Source organism: Gopherus flavomarginatus, chromosome 5 (genome assembly GCF_025201925.1).
Source record: "Gopherus flavomarginatus isolate rGopFla2 chromosome 5, rGopFla2.mat.asm, whole genome shotgun sequence".
NCBI classification, from domain to species: domain Eukaryota; kingdom Metazoa; phylum Chordata; order Testudines; family Testudinidae; genus Gopherus; species Gopherus flavomarginatus.
In genome coordinates this window covers 21,208,704-21,225,229 of record NC_066621.1, presented here as the reverse complement: position 1 = coordinate 21,225,229, position 16,526 = coordinate 21,208,704, and the positions used below count along the sequence as shown (strand labels likewise).

Below are 16,526 nucleotides of genomic sequence, written 5' to 3'. Positions count from 1 at the left end.
AGGTTGTCTGAGTCCCCACTACCCTGAGTAATGAGCTAGTCTTCCTTGAAACAGAAAGGGAAAGCGTGCCACCAACACCTTCCCCATAGAACTCCTGCTGTCATTGGAGATCAAGGAACAGGTTGGGGAGCGCTCGCAACCAGCTTCCCCATGATTGCTGAACCAATTATTGTTTTTTCAGGTCTGTGACTGGACTGACAGCTCCGGGGGAAGGAAGGGAAAGGTGAGTTTTGTTTGATTAGAAACAAAACTGATTTTTTTTTCCTCTGCAAAACAAATAATCGTAACCACTTAGTTTGGGTGGAACGAAATCTGTTCAACAGTGGTTTTGTTTTGAAAATCTAGTTTTGAAAGGGAATGTCAGAACAAATCATTGACATTTCTGAGTTGGTTTTCCAATGGTTTTCGATGAATTTGCAAATAGTGTTGGTGCATTTTTTCAGGGAATTTCATATTTGCCAAAAAAAAAAGAGAGTCACCCAGCTCTATTCCTCCCCAATAGCTCTGCAGCTGCCCCTAGGATTATGCGCCACCTTATATGTATCTTGTTTTCAGATTCATTTGGTATCAATAATCATGCTAATTTTATATAAAGGATTCAAGCAAAAATAATCATCTCACTAGAGATTTCAAGGCCTGTAACCATCTAGTCCAGTGGTCGTCAAGCTTTTTTACACCCAAGATCACTTTTTGAATCCAAGGGCAACCCAGGATCTACCCCACCCCTTCCCCAAAGCCCCGCCCCACTCACTTCATTCACCCCCCTCCCGTCGCTTGCACTCCCCCCACCCTCACTTGCTTTCAACTGGGCTGGGGCAGGGGCTTGGCATTCGGGAGGGAGTGCGGACTCTGGGCCAAGGGGTTTGCAGTGTAAGAGAGGGCTTGTCATAAACAGATAGCTAAGGGTTAATGTTCTTTTACCTGTAAAGGGGTAACAACAGTAACTTGAAACACCTGACCAGAGGACCAATCAGGAAACAAGACTTTTTCAAATCTAGGTGGAGAGAAGTTTTGGGATGTGAGTTCTTTGTTCTTTGTCTTGTGTCTGTGCCCTCTCAGCTCTGAGAGTGATCTTTCTGTCTCCTTGCTTTCTAATCTTCTGTTTCCAAGTTGTAAGTACAAGGATAGTAAGACAATAAGTTTATATTGGTTTTTTGTATTTACATGTGTGTAGTTGCTGGAATGTGTTAAATTGTATTCTTTTTGGATAAGGCTGTTTATTCATTTTTTTCCTTTAAGCAATTGACCCTATAGAGTGTCATCTTATTACAGAGACTATTTTTAATGTCTTTTTCTTTCTTTTTTTTATATAAAGCTTTCTTTTTAAGTCCTGTTGGAGTTTTCTTTAGTGGGGACTGCAGGGAATTGAGTCTGCAGCTCACCAGGGAATTGGTGGGAGGAAGAAGTCAGGGGGAAAATCTCTTTGTGTTAGATTTACTAAGCCTGACTTTGCATACCCTCTGGATGATGGGGGGAGAGAGATTAGCTCTCTCGGTACTTGTGTTTCCAGGACTGGAAGCAGGGAATCTCCTAGGGTCGTCCAGGGAGGGGAGCCTGGGAGGAAGTAACCAGGAAACAAGGGGAGGGGGTTATTTCCCTTTGTTGTAGGACTCAAGGCATCTGAGTCTGAGGGTCCCCCAGGGAAGGTTTTGGGGAGACCACAGTGAGCTAGGCACTGTATAATTCCTGGCTGGTGGCAGCTTTACCAGGTCCAAGCTGGTAACTAAGCTTGGAGGTTTTCATGCTAACACCCATATTTTGGATGCTAAGGTCCAGGTCCGGGAAAAAATGTTATGACATGGTGTGCAGCGTTGTGGGAAAGACAGAATCCAGAAGCCAGTAGGAATATTATATCTTTCTTTTCTCTGCTAGGGGCTTTTAAGCAGAGAGGGTTTGGTTTTAAAAGGAACCAGAGAGAAAAAATTTTTTCTGTTCTCTCCTGGCAGTAGCTTGCATATTAAGCAAGGAACCACTAAGGAACTATTAAGGGTCTTTTGTCAGACAATAGCACTCCAATTGTGAGTCAAGTACCCAGCACAATACACATGCAAATAAAGTGGTTTTTCTGGTTTACTTTACATTTAAAAGGTTAGCTAGAGGAGAAAAAAAAAGGCACTGTTGCTAGGCAAACCCCAGGAGGCAACAGAGCCAGCAGTTCAGACAATAAACACCAGAGGGCACCCCAACACAAGAAAACAGGAACCATGACTTCTAAGGCAAAAATGGAGGCCGAAGCACAAATCAAAGACGCCGAGCACAGGCGAGGTATGGAAAAAACTACAAGAGATGGAGCTGAGGGAAAGAGAAAAAGAGGCTACCCACAGGAGAGAGTTGGAACTCCTGAGGGAAACCCACCGGCAGGCCCTGGAATTAGAAAAGGCTAAGCAACAAAACACAGCCAATCCTAACAACCCTTCGCCAATACTTGTTCCACAGCACAGGAAATTTCCCACCTACAAGGCAGGTGATGACACCGAGGGCTTTTTGGAAAATTTTGAAAGAGCCTGTCTTGGGTACAGCATCTCTAAAGACCAGTACATGGTAGAATTGAGGCCACAGCTCAGTGGACCTTTAGCAGAGGTGGGAGCTAAAATGCCAAAGAACCGAATAAACGATTATAAACTGTTTCAAAACAAGGCCAGATTAAGAATGGGCATAAACCCGGATCATGCCCGTCGGCGTTTCAGAACCCAAAAGTGGAAACCAGATGTGTCATTTCCCAAACATGCCTACTACGTTGGGAAAAATTATGAGGCCTGGATATCAGAAAACAATGTTAAATCCTTGGACGAACTGCACCTCTTCATACAAATGGAGCAGTTCTTGGATGGTGTTCCTGAGGACATAACACGGTACGTACAAGATGGAAAACCCAAAAATCTCACCGAGGCGGGGCAGATTGGAGCCAGATGGATGGAAGTGGCAGAAAGCAAGAAAGCTACTGTCAAGGGGAACGAATACCCCAGAGGGCACACCGACAATAAACCCTACAACCGAGGGCAGCCAAAGACCCCACCGACAACCCAAGGAAAGCCACAGACACCCTATTCTTCCACCTCACCAGTCTCCAGTAACTCACCTTGACCCAGTGACCAGTCAGCTGGAAGATGCTTTAAGTGTAATGAACTGGGACATATCAAGGCCAACTGCCCAAGGACCGCCAACCGAGTGCAGTTCATTACACCACCATCACCCAAAAGATCTCCAGGCCCAGATGCCTCTCAAATACCCTTGGAGCGAAGGGAAATTTTGAGAGTGGGCGGAAAGAAGGTTACTGCGTGGAGAGACACGGGGGCACAAGTGTCAGCTATCCACCAATCCTTCGTAGACCCCAAATTCATCAACCCAAAGGCCCAAGTGACAATTTACCCCTTCATGTCACAAGCTGTAGACTTGCCTACAGCTAAACTGCCTGTCCAGTACAAAGGCTGGTCAGGAATGTGGACTTTTGCAGTCTATGACAATTATTCCATCCCCATGCTACTGGGGGAAGACTTGGCCAACCAGGTGAAGCGGGCCAAGAGAGTGGGAATGGTTACATGCAGCCAAACCAGGCAAGCTCCCAGACCCATTCCTGTTCCTGAGCCGTCCACAGACGCCCCGTCTGTGTTACCAGAGACCCAGACAGAGGTAGTGGACCCAGATTCCATGCCAACCACTGAAACAGCCACAGCACCTCCAGTCCCAGGCCCGGAACTGGAACAGCAACCAACACCAGCAAGTGCAACCACATCTTCAAACTCAACACCAGAGGGCGCCAGCGAGCCAAAACTGGCAGAAGCAACAGACAGCCATACCCAAAAGGCTCAGCCAGAGCCTGAAATACCCTCAGGTGCACCAGCGGAGAGCGGTTCACCAGCAACAGAAACAACCCCATCACCTACATCGCTTCCAGAGGGACCAAGCCCAAGTCCCCAGTCTGAGGAAGAACTGGTGACCTCAGCCTCAAGGGAACAGTTCCAGACTGAGCAGGAAGCAGATGACAGCCTTCAGAAAGCTTGGGCGGCGGCACGGAGCACCCCACCGCCTCTCAGCTCTTCTAATTGATCACGGTTTGTTATAGACCAAGGACTTTTATACAAGGAGATTCTTTCTGGTGGACACCGGGAAGAATGGAAGCCGCAAAAACAGTTGGTAGTTCCAACTAAGTACCGGGGGAAGCTCTTAAGCTTAGCCAATGATCATCCCAGTGGCCATGCTGGGGTGAACAGAACCAAGGACCGGTTGGGGAAGTCCTTCCACTGGGAGGGGATGGGCAAGGACGTTGCCAAGTATGTCCGGTCTTCTGAGGTATGCCAAAGAGTGGGAAAACCCCAAGACCAGGTCAAGGCCCCTCTCCAGCCACTCCCCATAATTGAGGTCCCATTTCAGCGAGTAGCTGTGGATATTCTGGGTCCTTTCCCAAAAAAGACACCCAGAGGAAAGCAGTACGTACTGACTTTCGTGGACTTTGCTACCCGATGGCCGGAAGCAGTAGCTCTAGGCAACACCAGGGCTAACGCTGTGTGTCAGGCCTAACAGACATTTTTGCCAGGGTAGGGTTGGCCCTCCGACATCCTTACAGATTCAGGATCTAATTTCCTGGCAGGGACCATGCAAACACTGTGGAAAACTCATGGGGTGAACAACTTGGTTGCCACCCCGTACCACCATCAAACCAATGGCTTGGTGGAAAGGTTTAATGGAACTTTGGGGGCCATAATACGTAAATTTGTCAACGAACACTCCAATAATTGGAACCTAGTGTTGCAGCAGTTGCTGTTTGCCTACAGGGCTGTACCACATCCCAGTTTAGGGTTTTCACCATTTGAACTTGTGTATGGCCACGAGGTTAAGGGGCCATTACAGTTGGTGAAGCAGCCATGGGAGGGGTTTACGCCTTCTCCAGGAACTAACATTCTGGACTTTGTAAGCAACCTACAAAGCACCCTCTGACACTCTTTAGCCCTTGCTAAAGAAAACCTAAAGGATGCTCAGGAAGAGCAAAACGCCTGGTATGACAAACATACCAGAGAACATTCCTTCAAGGTAGGAGACCAGGTTATGGTCTTGAAGGCGCAACAGGCCCATAAGATGGAAGCATCATGGGAAGGGCCATTCACGGTCCAAGAGCGCCTGGGAACTGTGAACTACCTCATAGCATTTCCCAATTCCTCACTAAAGCCCAGAGTGTACCATGTTAATTCTCTCAAGCCTTTCTATTCCAGAGACTTACAGGTTTGTCAGTTTACAGTCCAGGGAGATAATGCTGAGTGGCCTGAAGGTGTCTACTACGATGTGAAAAAAGATGGTGGTGTGGAAGAGGTGAACCTCTCCACAACCCTGGAACGTCTGCAGCGGCAACAAATCAAGGAGCTGTGCACTAGCTTCGCCCCATTGTTCTCAGCCACCCCAGGACGGACTGAACGGGCATACTACTCCATTGACACAGGTAATGCTCACTCAATTAGAACCCCACCCTACCAGGCGTCTCCTCATGCCCAAGCTGCTATAAAAGTGTTCTTAAAATGTAAATGTCTGTTAGTTATATATTTAGTGGTATATGTAAAGGTGCATGTGTTGTATTAATCTGTTTATTTTAAACTTCTAGGAAGAAATCGCCGCCAGTGAGGTTCCCCACTGTCTGCAATTTGGGGGGGTGTCATAAACAGATAGCTAAGGGTTAATGTTCTTTTACCTGTAAAGGGGTAACAACAGTAACCTGAAACACCTGACCAGAGGACCAATCAGGAAACAAGACTTTTTCAAATCTAGGTGGAGGGAAGTTTTGGGGTGTGAGTTCTTTGTTCTTTGTCTTGTGTCTGTGCCCTCTCAGCTCTGAGAGTGATCTTTCTGTCTCCTGGCTTTCTAATCTTCTGTTTCCAAGTTGTAAGTACAAGGATAGTAAGACAATAAGTTTATATTGTTTTTTTGTATTTACATGTGTGTAGTTGCTGGAATGTGTTAAATTGTATTCTTTTTGGATAAGGCTGTTTATTCATTTTTTTCCTTTAAGCAATTGACCCTGTAGAGTGTCATCTTATTACAGAGACTATTTTTAATGTCTTTTTCTTTCTTTTTTTATATAAAGCTTTCTTTTTAAGTCCTGTTGGAGTTTTCTTTAGTGAGGACTCCAGGGAATTGAGTCTGCAGCTCACCAGGGAATTGGTGGGAGGAAGAAGTCAGGGGGAAAATCTCTTTGTGTTAGATTTACTAAGCCTGACTTTGCATACCCTCTGGGTGAGGCGGGGAGAGAGATTAGCTCTCTCGGTACTTGTGTTTCCAGGACTGGAAGCAGGGAATCTCCTAGGGTCGTCCAGGGAGGGGAGCCTGGGAGGAAGTAACCAGGAAATAAGGGGAGGGGGTTATTTCCCTTTGTTGTAGGACTCAAGGCATCTGAGTCTGGGGGTCCCCCAGGGAAGGTTTTGTGGAGACCACAGTGAGCTAGGCACTGTATAATTCCTGGCTGGTGGCAGCTTTACCAGGTCCAAGCTGGTAACTAAGCTTGGAGGTTTTCATGCTAACACCCATATTTTGGACGCTAAGGTCCAGATCTGGGAAAAAATGTTATGACAGGGCTCTGGGCTGAGCCTGGAGCAGGGCGTTGGGGTGCAGGTGGGGATGAGGGGTGCAAGCTCTAGGCGGGAGTTTGGGTACAGGAGGGGGCTCCAGCAGAATGTTGGGGTGCAGGAGGGGGTACAGGGTGCTGGCTCTGGGAGGGGGGTCAGGGCTGGGACTTGGGGTGCAGGAGGGGGAATGGGGTGCTGGTTCCATGAGGGGGCTCAGGGCTGGGGTGCAGGAGGGGGTTTAGGGTGCTGGCTCTGGGAGGGGACTCAGGGTGGAGCTTGGGGTGCAGGAATGGGTATGGGGTGCTGGCTCCCGGTCAGCGGCGGGCACAGCAAGGTTAAGTCAGGCTCCCTGCCTACTCCGGCCCCACACCGCTCCCAGAAGAGGTCAACGCGCCCCTGCAGCCCCTGAGGTAGGCGGGGGGCATTTGGCTCCGCGTGCTGCCCCTCTCTGCAAGCACGCTCTCCCGGCCAATGGGAGTCGTGAAGGCGGCGCTTGCAGGCAGGAGCAGCACACGGAAGGAGACTCTTGCCCCCACGCCTCCGGGGCCGCAGAGCTGCACTGGTCACTTCTGGGAGTGGCGTGGGACTGGGATAGAGAGTCTGCCTTAGCATCAGCCCCACTGCAACAACCAGAGATCACGATCAACTGGGAGATCCTCTGGGATCAACCAGTCAATTGTGATCAACCGGTTGGTGACCGCTGATCTAGTCTAACCTCCTATATAACATGGCCACAGAACTTTCCCAAAATAATTCCTAAAGCTGATCTGGAGGCGGGGGAGCGCAATACACTCGATTTAAAAATTGGTTTGGACTAATTTCCCCACCTCCAATGAACAAACCCACCAGTCCAAATTTAATTCCTAAAAAACTTCTCCATTTACTAACTGGTATTCCAGCCGGGCTATTTTCTTTTCACAGGTTCACACAAAGAAAAGCTACCCAACTACGTTATTGTGTATTTATTTGTGCATCCGACGCACACGCTCACCACCAAAGAGTCTGCCCACCAAAGCCAAGACAGACAATCCCAACCTACAGCTGTTTCCAAGGTAACCACTGCCTAGGATATAAGCAGGACACAGTGGAAAGAAATTTTTTAATTCATTGTTTCACTTCAAAATTTCTCACATTAAAAATTCTTCAAATTAGAAAAATGAGTCTAAAATACTGCAACAGAAATACAATGGCCCAGATTCTCAGCAGCACCCAGCAAGCGGCTTGCAGCTCCTGAGGGCCAGGAGAGATTCTAGGCTTGCTCAATCTCCAGAAAGGGTTGGTATACCAGCTGAGACATAATTGACGTACAGCAGCATCCTGGGCACAATCCGTCCCCTTGGCTACATCCTTAATATGCCCCCTTTGCCAGGGTACAAAAGCCAGGTCTCTCTGCGCTATATCTGGGGAATGTCCAGAAGGCCAGATCTGATGCCTTTATGGTCCCAAAGTGTGGGAAAGAATCTGGCGCAATACCAGATGGATAGTAATATATTTGTACTTTCCTTCTTATTGGCTCTCCTGACAGGAAGGAGTATGTAACTTACAAGAGGATGTGTCTTGCATGTAGTAGCATGTTCCAGCAGATACTCACTGGAACATGCTACTACATGCAGTGGGACTCAGGAAACCTCGGTACTACTCCTGGCTCTGTCACTGCCCTGCTAGGTGACCCAGTGAGAGTCACTGCCTCATTCTGTGTCTCAGTTTGCCCATCTGTAAACTGGGAAGAATAATACTGACCTCCTTTGTAGAGTGTTTTGAGATCTACTGGTGAAAAGTGCTATGTCAGAGCTCGGTATTATTAAAACAATTTCCCAGGGAGAAATTTTACCTCTTCTGGAGGAAGCTGACCAGCTATGCATTCCAGGCCTGACTGACACATACACACGGGGGGTTATGCAGTGTTGTTCTTACCATCAATTATTTGTATGGGGATTGTGCCCAATGGGCCTAAATCAAGATCTACTGTACGAGGACCTGTACAAACATACAGAGAGAGTCCCTGCTCCAAAGAACTTACAAAAGAAAAAGACAGAACTAGACACAAGGTAGAGCACTCAGGAGGATGCCAGGCACAAGACAGGTCAGAGAAAAAGATGTGGAACTCTTTTGTTTCCAATTTGTTACCAAAACTTAGTTGTATATCTGTTGGGTGGGGCACTTGGGTTTGAAAAGAGGGAGAGGAAGGAATTCTGGGAGGAAGACAGGAGAGTGGGTAAAGGGAGAAGGAACTTGAGGACGAGGGCAGTGAAATGTGGAAAGGAGAAAAAGACCATCTCGGATTTCCCATAGGGGAACAGCATTACTAATTCAGTGTTACCTTCTGGACCGGTACTGGGTGTCTTCATGAAACATTTAGCAGTCACGGCAACAACCCTACACAGAAAGACTGCTGCTCACCCCTCCCTTGGGGATTGGCTAATTAAGGGTACTGCTTTGGAAAGAACCAAAGGATCTGCCGGTTCAGCCACTGTGGCACTGGAGTCTTAAGATAATTACTTGAAACCTCAACTTGTCCCTGATCAGAATAGATGGGAGCCTTGCTAGATTCAGCCCCTTTCCTCCTCCTGCAAGGATCCAGTATACTAACAAGGCCCTTGCTGTGAAGGCTGGAATCTGCTGTTTGTGGTACCCATTGCATGCCATCCTAGAGGAAATTTAGGGCATGTCTACACTAGAACTGGAAGGTATAAAGTGAAGTTCCCTTATGAGCCCTTATCAGTGGTTGCAGACCCTCCCCACGCACACACTTGCACCCCATCTTGGTAACAGACTCCCTCTGATATGCAGCCCAGGGACAATTTATCCCTGGAAAGGACTTCTAAATTTCCTCTGTATTATTGATACATTCTCTCCATGAAGGGAAACCCTTGGAGGGACTCTTTTGAGTTTGGGACCTGCACACTGAGGTCACCAGAAAAGTTCCCATTGACTTCAGTGTGCATTGGCTCACACCGTTCGTTATGGGGTCTAGGAAATAAGCAGCACACAAGTGCAATGAAACCAAAAGAATTTGGGAAGGCCAAGAATCATAATGGCTCATTAATGTCCTGAAGATACGTGGTGGCCCTACATGAACTCTGAATTTGAAGAAAGAAAGAAAGAAAGAAAGAAAGAAAGAAAGAAGTATTTGGGAGACCAGGTCTGTGAAAGCCCAGACAACCATGCCACAAGGGGTTATAAATAGCAAGGAGGTACAGGGTTTTGTTCCTTGTGGCGGGAACGGTCTTCTTCTAGTCTATCCTCTCTGTTCTTCAACGCAGGGAGTGAATGTCACCCCTGCTGCCAGATGAGAGGTGTGAAAGACAGGGATGTGGCAACGAAACACAGAAGCCAGAAAATTCAGTTACAGGTCCCACCGCAATGGTAACCATGCCGTTAGGCACATTCATTTTATAGCCACTCAAGTTAACACCATGTAAAGCAATCAAAAGTACTACCAATGAGCCAAGTTACAGCTGCTGCATGAATCATAGCTTTGAACTGCTTGACGTCTGTACACATACAGTGTCAACCGGGATGTTTCATTAATGTTTCCTCCATTAAATATAATGGTTTATAACACTAGACAACCCCCACTAGGGAAGGTTTGTCCATAAACTGCCAGACAATTTACATGCAGCAGAAGAGATAATACTTATCTTCTAATGCGGCCCCTTCTAAGCACATTAAAAACATTCTAGTCCGACGTGCTGCAAACTGCCGATCTTTATCTCAAAAATGACTGTCAGAGTACTGAGAGATCCACTAGGCACATGGCAAGATGGGAGATAAAATGCATTACAGAGTGCTAGCAGGTTGCAAAGAGAACAGTCCTTCATCACTGTGAGCAACAGTCTTTCCGATCTCTACAGGAAAGGTCTCGAGATTCTCTGTCTGGAAAAGCTAACGAAAGCGTAACCTTCAGACTGCACAACTGTGCAGAGATACGGAATCCGATCCTGACCGAGCTAAACTCACTGCTATGAAGCGGAGACAAGAGCAGGTAGCCAGCGATGGAATTTCCACATTACCCCATTCTCCTCCCACCTCTCCGCTTTCAATGTTTTGTCTACACGGTTTACATTTGTAAAGAAGAGAGCAGCGATTTTTGGTGGCTGTCAGACATGCTTTGTCAGCTGTACCATATGCTATATTTGGGGAATGGGCCCTTTTACTGCAGCCTATTCACTGGATATTTTTTCAGGCTCTCTTATGGGCATCACCTTTTATGGACAAAAACATCATTTTTTCCAATTATTTGGTCACCTTGCACCCCAATATATGGTAAGAAGTGGTCGTGCAAATCCAAAATTATTAGTTAAGCCTCACTGCACATTATATGCACACATGTATGGGTTTTTTTAAATGATTCCAAAGTGCCATATTTGTGCTTATAATATGTCTCCCCCACATATACAAACATGTTGACACTAGAAGAATTCAAACACAGAATTCATCTGGAAATCTATTGTGCTCTGAGTGGAAGTCAAGCGGACAGTATTTCCACTGCTTTCCCACTGCAATCCAGGCAAATAAAATCCTTAATTGTGATTAAAATTTCAAAAATGCATCCAAAAAAGTCTTATATCCTCAACAGAAAATGAGGAACACTGAATGGCCTCCCTCTGTGAGAAAATGTGCATGTAGTGTTATCAAAGTGAGGATTTGCTATCTTTGAAATCGCACTTAAGTACAGGTACACAAATGTAAAAAGCATGTTAAGGAGTTATATAGGTAACAGATGGACAAACAACTTGTGCTTGGATGAATGACAAAAGTGTTCATGAAAGTATGGAAAGAAAAATATGCAGGATCAAGTTTCTGTATATCATCCTCCCAACCCTAAAACAAAACTGGCAAGAAAGGGGCACTCACATCTATCCAGCTACAACTATGGCTCCCCTCACCATAATATCTGACCATTGCATAATCATTAATTGACCAGATTCTGAGCTGCTGTAAAGTGATGGAACTCTAGTGAAGTTATGTCAATTTACACTATCTGATCTGGCCTAATGAACTTTCTCAAAGGTTTTATTAACTGAAAGAGGGAAGGGCTAAAAAGAGGATGAAAGCAAAGGGGTAAATTTAAATAAGATCAGAACAGAAGATCACATGTAAATCATGAATGAAATCCTGGCTCCTCTGAAGACAATGGTGAAACTCTGTTGAGTTCAACAGAGCCAAGAATTTTATAAAGAATAAAACCATATTACAAATTTAAGAAAACTCTGAACTTATAATTAAAATGGATAATTATTTGCCTATAATAACCTGCCCAGTCCCATTCCTTTCTACATTATTTTGCTCTAAATAAGACAAATTCCTCCAATTCAGCAAAACACTTAAGCATGTGCTTAAACCCATCCATATTCAGCAAAGCCCTTAACTTCAATGGGACTTCAGCGCATCTTAATCGGGCCCTTACTACTGACACTTCGAGCCTGCATCTTTACAGGGAGAAACGGGTTGTCATTGGATTTTCTTTTTAAAAGGGATCTGAGACCAAGTGAACTAAACCACTGTGGAAATGGTAATTTTAGCATAATATTGCTGAAAAAGGCCACAAACAGTATTGATGCTTCGCTGCAGAATGAGTATGTGTAGTGCTACTTAAGCTGAATACACATTATTTAAACCAAATGATATGAAAAATCAAAATTAAATAAGACCATACAGTTTAGCTGAGGCGGGGGGGGAAGTCAGGGGACTCTTATGGAAAAGATTATTGCACTTTAGCTCATGTGCATGTTCATAAAGGGAGGGCTGGATGCTGTGGTTGGTACAAAGAGATGAGGTCTACATCTGAAAGTACAAATGTCTTAGGATACATAATCTGTTCTCTCCACAGCTCATAACTCACCTGTTTCTGTCTGATGTTCCGCAGCTGCTGACTTGGATGAGACGAGGCAGGCATATTTTCCCTCAGGATTTTGGTTACTTTGCACCTCTGCACTTTATAGATCTCTGCTTACTCCCCCTCCACACACCCCAATGTCAAAAGATTGATATCCTTTTGCGTTATAATGTTTCCTGTCTGGTTGTTCAGTTCCGTATACACTTGAAAGTGGAATTGCTGTTTGGAGTTGGAGGGAGGTTTTTGAAAAATCTAGGTCACGTACCATAAGTTTAAGTATGGTTTATTCTGTCAGGGATGAGATCGCCTTTCTAGAACTTCTGAGCAGATGTATAGATTTGCATATAGGGAATAAATTTTCAGTTTTACTGCCCAGATATTAACTTGATAGTCAGGGTAATTTGGAGGTTTGTTGCGTTTATTGCCTATGAACAGGAGTTTTATTCAGCACATGTGCGTAGCAGCATTCCACGGATGATCATCTTGCTTCTTGATTTGATAGCTACCAGGGCTTCAGGAATGTTTCAGATCTAAAGAACCATGCATCTAGGATAATGACTAGTTTCTACTCCTAAATCTCTCTGGGATTAACTCTCTGTATGTGTGTGTGCAGTTTACCAGGGCAGTGGCTTTTCTGTGGAATCACAGAAGTTGGAACCATCTGGAAGGGTTACTGTGGAAACAGCACAGGATGAAGGGGGATGGGGCGAAGGGATACCATGACAACCTTTTGGGGTTTCCCAGGAAACCAGAGTTGCTATGGAAACTGCATCACTCAGGTCCGAATTAGTAACTTCCACTGGAAGGCGTTTGTCACTTTAATCTTCTTGTGATAGATGCAGACGCTTATCTCAGATGCATTGGAAATGGACAAAAATACCCCTCACCCCCGTTTGTTTCTAGGCTCTTGGTAGGTTTTGTCTGAGGCTGAAGTCACTTCAAAAAGCCCATTACTGGTTTAATGGGAGCTTAACTATCCCCAATCTGCACTGGCATCACAGGATGTTCAAACACTCAGGATGCTGTTCGGTTAGTCAATTGTTAAACCTTTCCATGTAAGAAGAACATTTCTCCATACACACCATGCAGCCAGGAATTTGGAGCTGGATGAAACAATCCCATACAGTTGTGGGAGAAGGGAATTAGGAATAGAGAAGGGGGGCATTTTTCTGATTAAATCAAAACTGATTACACTTGGGTCTCTGAACAGATTAGAATTTCATAGACGATCTGGCTGGGGAAGAAAAGAAATATGCCCATAAAGGACATATACCACACTTCCAATATTAAGCATCATTTAACAATGTGGTAGCAGAGATGCTTTGCAAAATTAAATGGTTATTCCCTCCCCTTGCCTGCCAACAGGCTCTGCAATATAATTTTAGTTTCTTCCCTTCCAACTCACGGTTTTCAGTCCAACAAGTGCACGTGTGTATAATTGAAAAGGAAACCTGCTACACAGCGAAAACGAGAAAAGAGGCCAGCTGCCCACAACCCCCACGCACAAAGCAGCCCTGCAACATGTTGCAGAAAAAAACACCTGTTTCAACGGAGAGCGCGTTCTTCTTTTTTGTCCTCTGATCTTCCTTTCTGCAAACACCTCCATCCTCTTATCTTCTGATTCTTTTGTAATCCTCTTCCTTGTTCTTTAAAAGGAATGATCTAAAAAATATAGGTGTTCGACAAGGGCGCACACAGACCAGTGATGATGCATGTTCCAGACAATACTGATTACATGGTCACTTTGCATTATTATTATTATTTCAACATTTCCTCAGAGGCTTTTTTTTTTAAACATCAGTGAAGATCTTGTTGATGTTCACGCAATTGGGATTGTTTGTAGCTGTGCAGTTGCCCGTCTTAAAGGCAGCCTGTTTGAATGCAGTGTTGTTGATTCCCCCCTCCTCTATCACCATGTACTCCGACTTGCTCAGGGTGGAATTGCTACGCGCCTTCCTCAACTCCTCCGTAGAGGAGAGGTGCTGGCAGCTCCCTACGTGCAGATATTGGGCTTGCTCCTCGCCTTCGGTCTCCCGGTGGTAGAAGTAGTTGAAATTGGAGACTATCACAGGCACGGGAAGGGCAATGGTCAACACCCCAGCAATGGCACAGAGGGACCCCACAATTTTGCCCCCAATGGTGATTGGGTGCATGTCTCCATAGCCCACCGTGGTCATGGTCACCACTGCCCACCAGAAGGCATCGGGGATGCTGCTGAAGCCTGAGGTGGGGTCATCTGCCTCTGCAAAGTAGACAGCGCTGGAGAAGAGGATGACTCCGATGAAGAGGAAGAAGATGAGCAAACCCAGCTCCCTCATGCTGGCCTTGAGGGTCTGCCCCAGGATCTGCAGACCTTTCGAGTGTCGTGAGAGCTTGAAGATACGAAAGACCCTGACCAGCCGAATGACCCTGAGGATGGCCAGGGACATGGCTTGCTGGCCATTCCCCTGCCTCTCAGCCAGTTCCGTGCCCAAGGTGATGAAGTAAGGGATGATGGCCACAATATCAATGATGTTCATGATGTTCTTGGAGAAAGTGGCCTTGCTGGGGCAGGCAAAGAAGCGGACAAGCAACTCAAAAGAGAACCAGATGATGCACAGTGTCTCCACCACAAAGAAGGGGTCAGTGAAGGACGAGACCATCGAGACAGCTGCGGAGGAGGAGTTGGTGAAGGTGTCTTTCTCCAGGAGGCCGCTGCTTGTGCCAAAGGTCCCCCCCGTCCCCTCATAGTCACGATCATCCCTGAACTCAGGCAGGGTCTCCAGGCAGAAAATGACAATAGAGATGAGGATGACGAGGACCGAGACAATAGCGATGCCTCTGGCCGGCCCGGAGCTCTCCGGGTATTCGAAGAGGAGCCACACCTGGCGCTGGAACTCCTTGTCAGGCAGGGGCCTCTGCTCCTCGCGGATGAAGCCCTCGTCCTCCCGGAACTTCTCCATGGCATCCTCGCCCAGCTGATAGAAGCGGATCTCCTCTGAAAAGATATCGATGGGCACATTGACCGGGCGCCGGATGCGGCCCCCGGACTGGTAGTAGTAGAGGATGGCGTCGAAGCTGGGCCGGTTGCGGTCGAAGAAGTACTCGTTGCGCAGGGGGTCAAAGTAGCGCATCCGCTTGCGGGGGTCACCCAGCAGGGTCTGGGGGAACTGGGCCAGGGTCTTGAGCTGGGTCTCGAAGCGCAGGCCGGAGATGTTGATCACCACCCGCTCGCAGCACTCGTGTTCCCCGCCACCCACTGGGTGGTGGCCGGGGGGCAGCGGGACGTGGGCCGGGGGGTGGTCGTAGCGTTCCCCCGCCAGCAGCGGGTGGGGGTGCTGGGGCTCTTCCAGCAGGGGGTCCACCCCACCTACCACCACGGTCATGCCGCCCTCCTCTTCCTCGGCTTCCTCCCCCTCCTCCTGCTCGGGGCCGGGCTGGGGGGCCTCGGGGGGCGGCGGCTCGGTGTAGCCCGGGTTGTGGTGGCTGCTGCTGCCGCCGCCCCGCGGGTGCCTGCTGGAGGAGAAGGCTGCCGGCGAGCGCAGCAGGCTCCGATGCTCGTCCATGCAGCAGAGCGGGGCAGGGCAGCGGGGGGGCGCCGCCGCCTCACCCGGCCGAGGAGCGAGAGAGACCCGCCCGCCGCCGCCGCCCGCTGCCGCCGCCAGCCGCCGCTCTAGCAGGGAGAGCCGGGGCTCGGCTCAAAAAATCCGCCCCCAGCCCGGGTGCCGCCCAGCGCCAGTCACTCCGCGCCGGGGCCGCCCACGGACCGCCCCGCGCCGGGGAGGGAGCGGGGTGTTGGGACGGGACAGCCGGGGGGAGCCCAGGTGGCATCCCGGGGGGAAGTGTCCATGCGGCCCAGAAGCCCCAGTGCTGCTCCGGAGAAGGAGCCCAGATGCCTCCCAGGTGGAGGGCAGAGGCGCCTAAAGAGAGGTGCATGGAGAGGGGCAGGTTGCCTCGCCCCAGGCAGGGCACAGCTCGGGGAAGGGGAAGCCTAGGGAGATGCCTGCTCCACAGAGAGGCTCAAGCCAGGGGATAATGAAGCTTAAAGACATGCCCATACCAGGGGAGGCACAAAACCCTCCCGCCCAGGCCTGGGGGAGCCCACAAGGATGCTCAGGGTTGCCCACCATGGCAGGAGGAGGAACACACCCAGCTCTTCT

At 48.0% G+C, this 16,526-nt stretch overlaps 1 protein-coding gene across 4 annotated transcripts in view; it reads right to left on the bottom strand.

The window, feature by feature from the left end:
• LOC127052467 (adhesion G protein-coupled receptor E2-like) overlaps positions 1-15,932 on the bottom strand; it is a 227,137-nt gene extending 211,205 nt beyond the window's left edge. For all 4 annotated transcript variants that reach the window (XR_007774755.1, XR_007774756.1, XR_007774754.1 and 1 more), the window contains exon 1: positions 12,394-15,932. The gene's annotated coding sequence lies outside the window, so the exon portion shown is untranslated. The remainder of the gene's footprint in view (positions 1-12,393) is intronic.
• Positions 15,933-16,526: the final 594 nt, after the last annotated feature.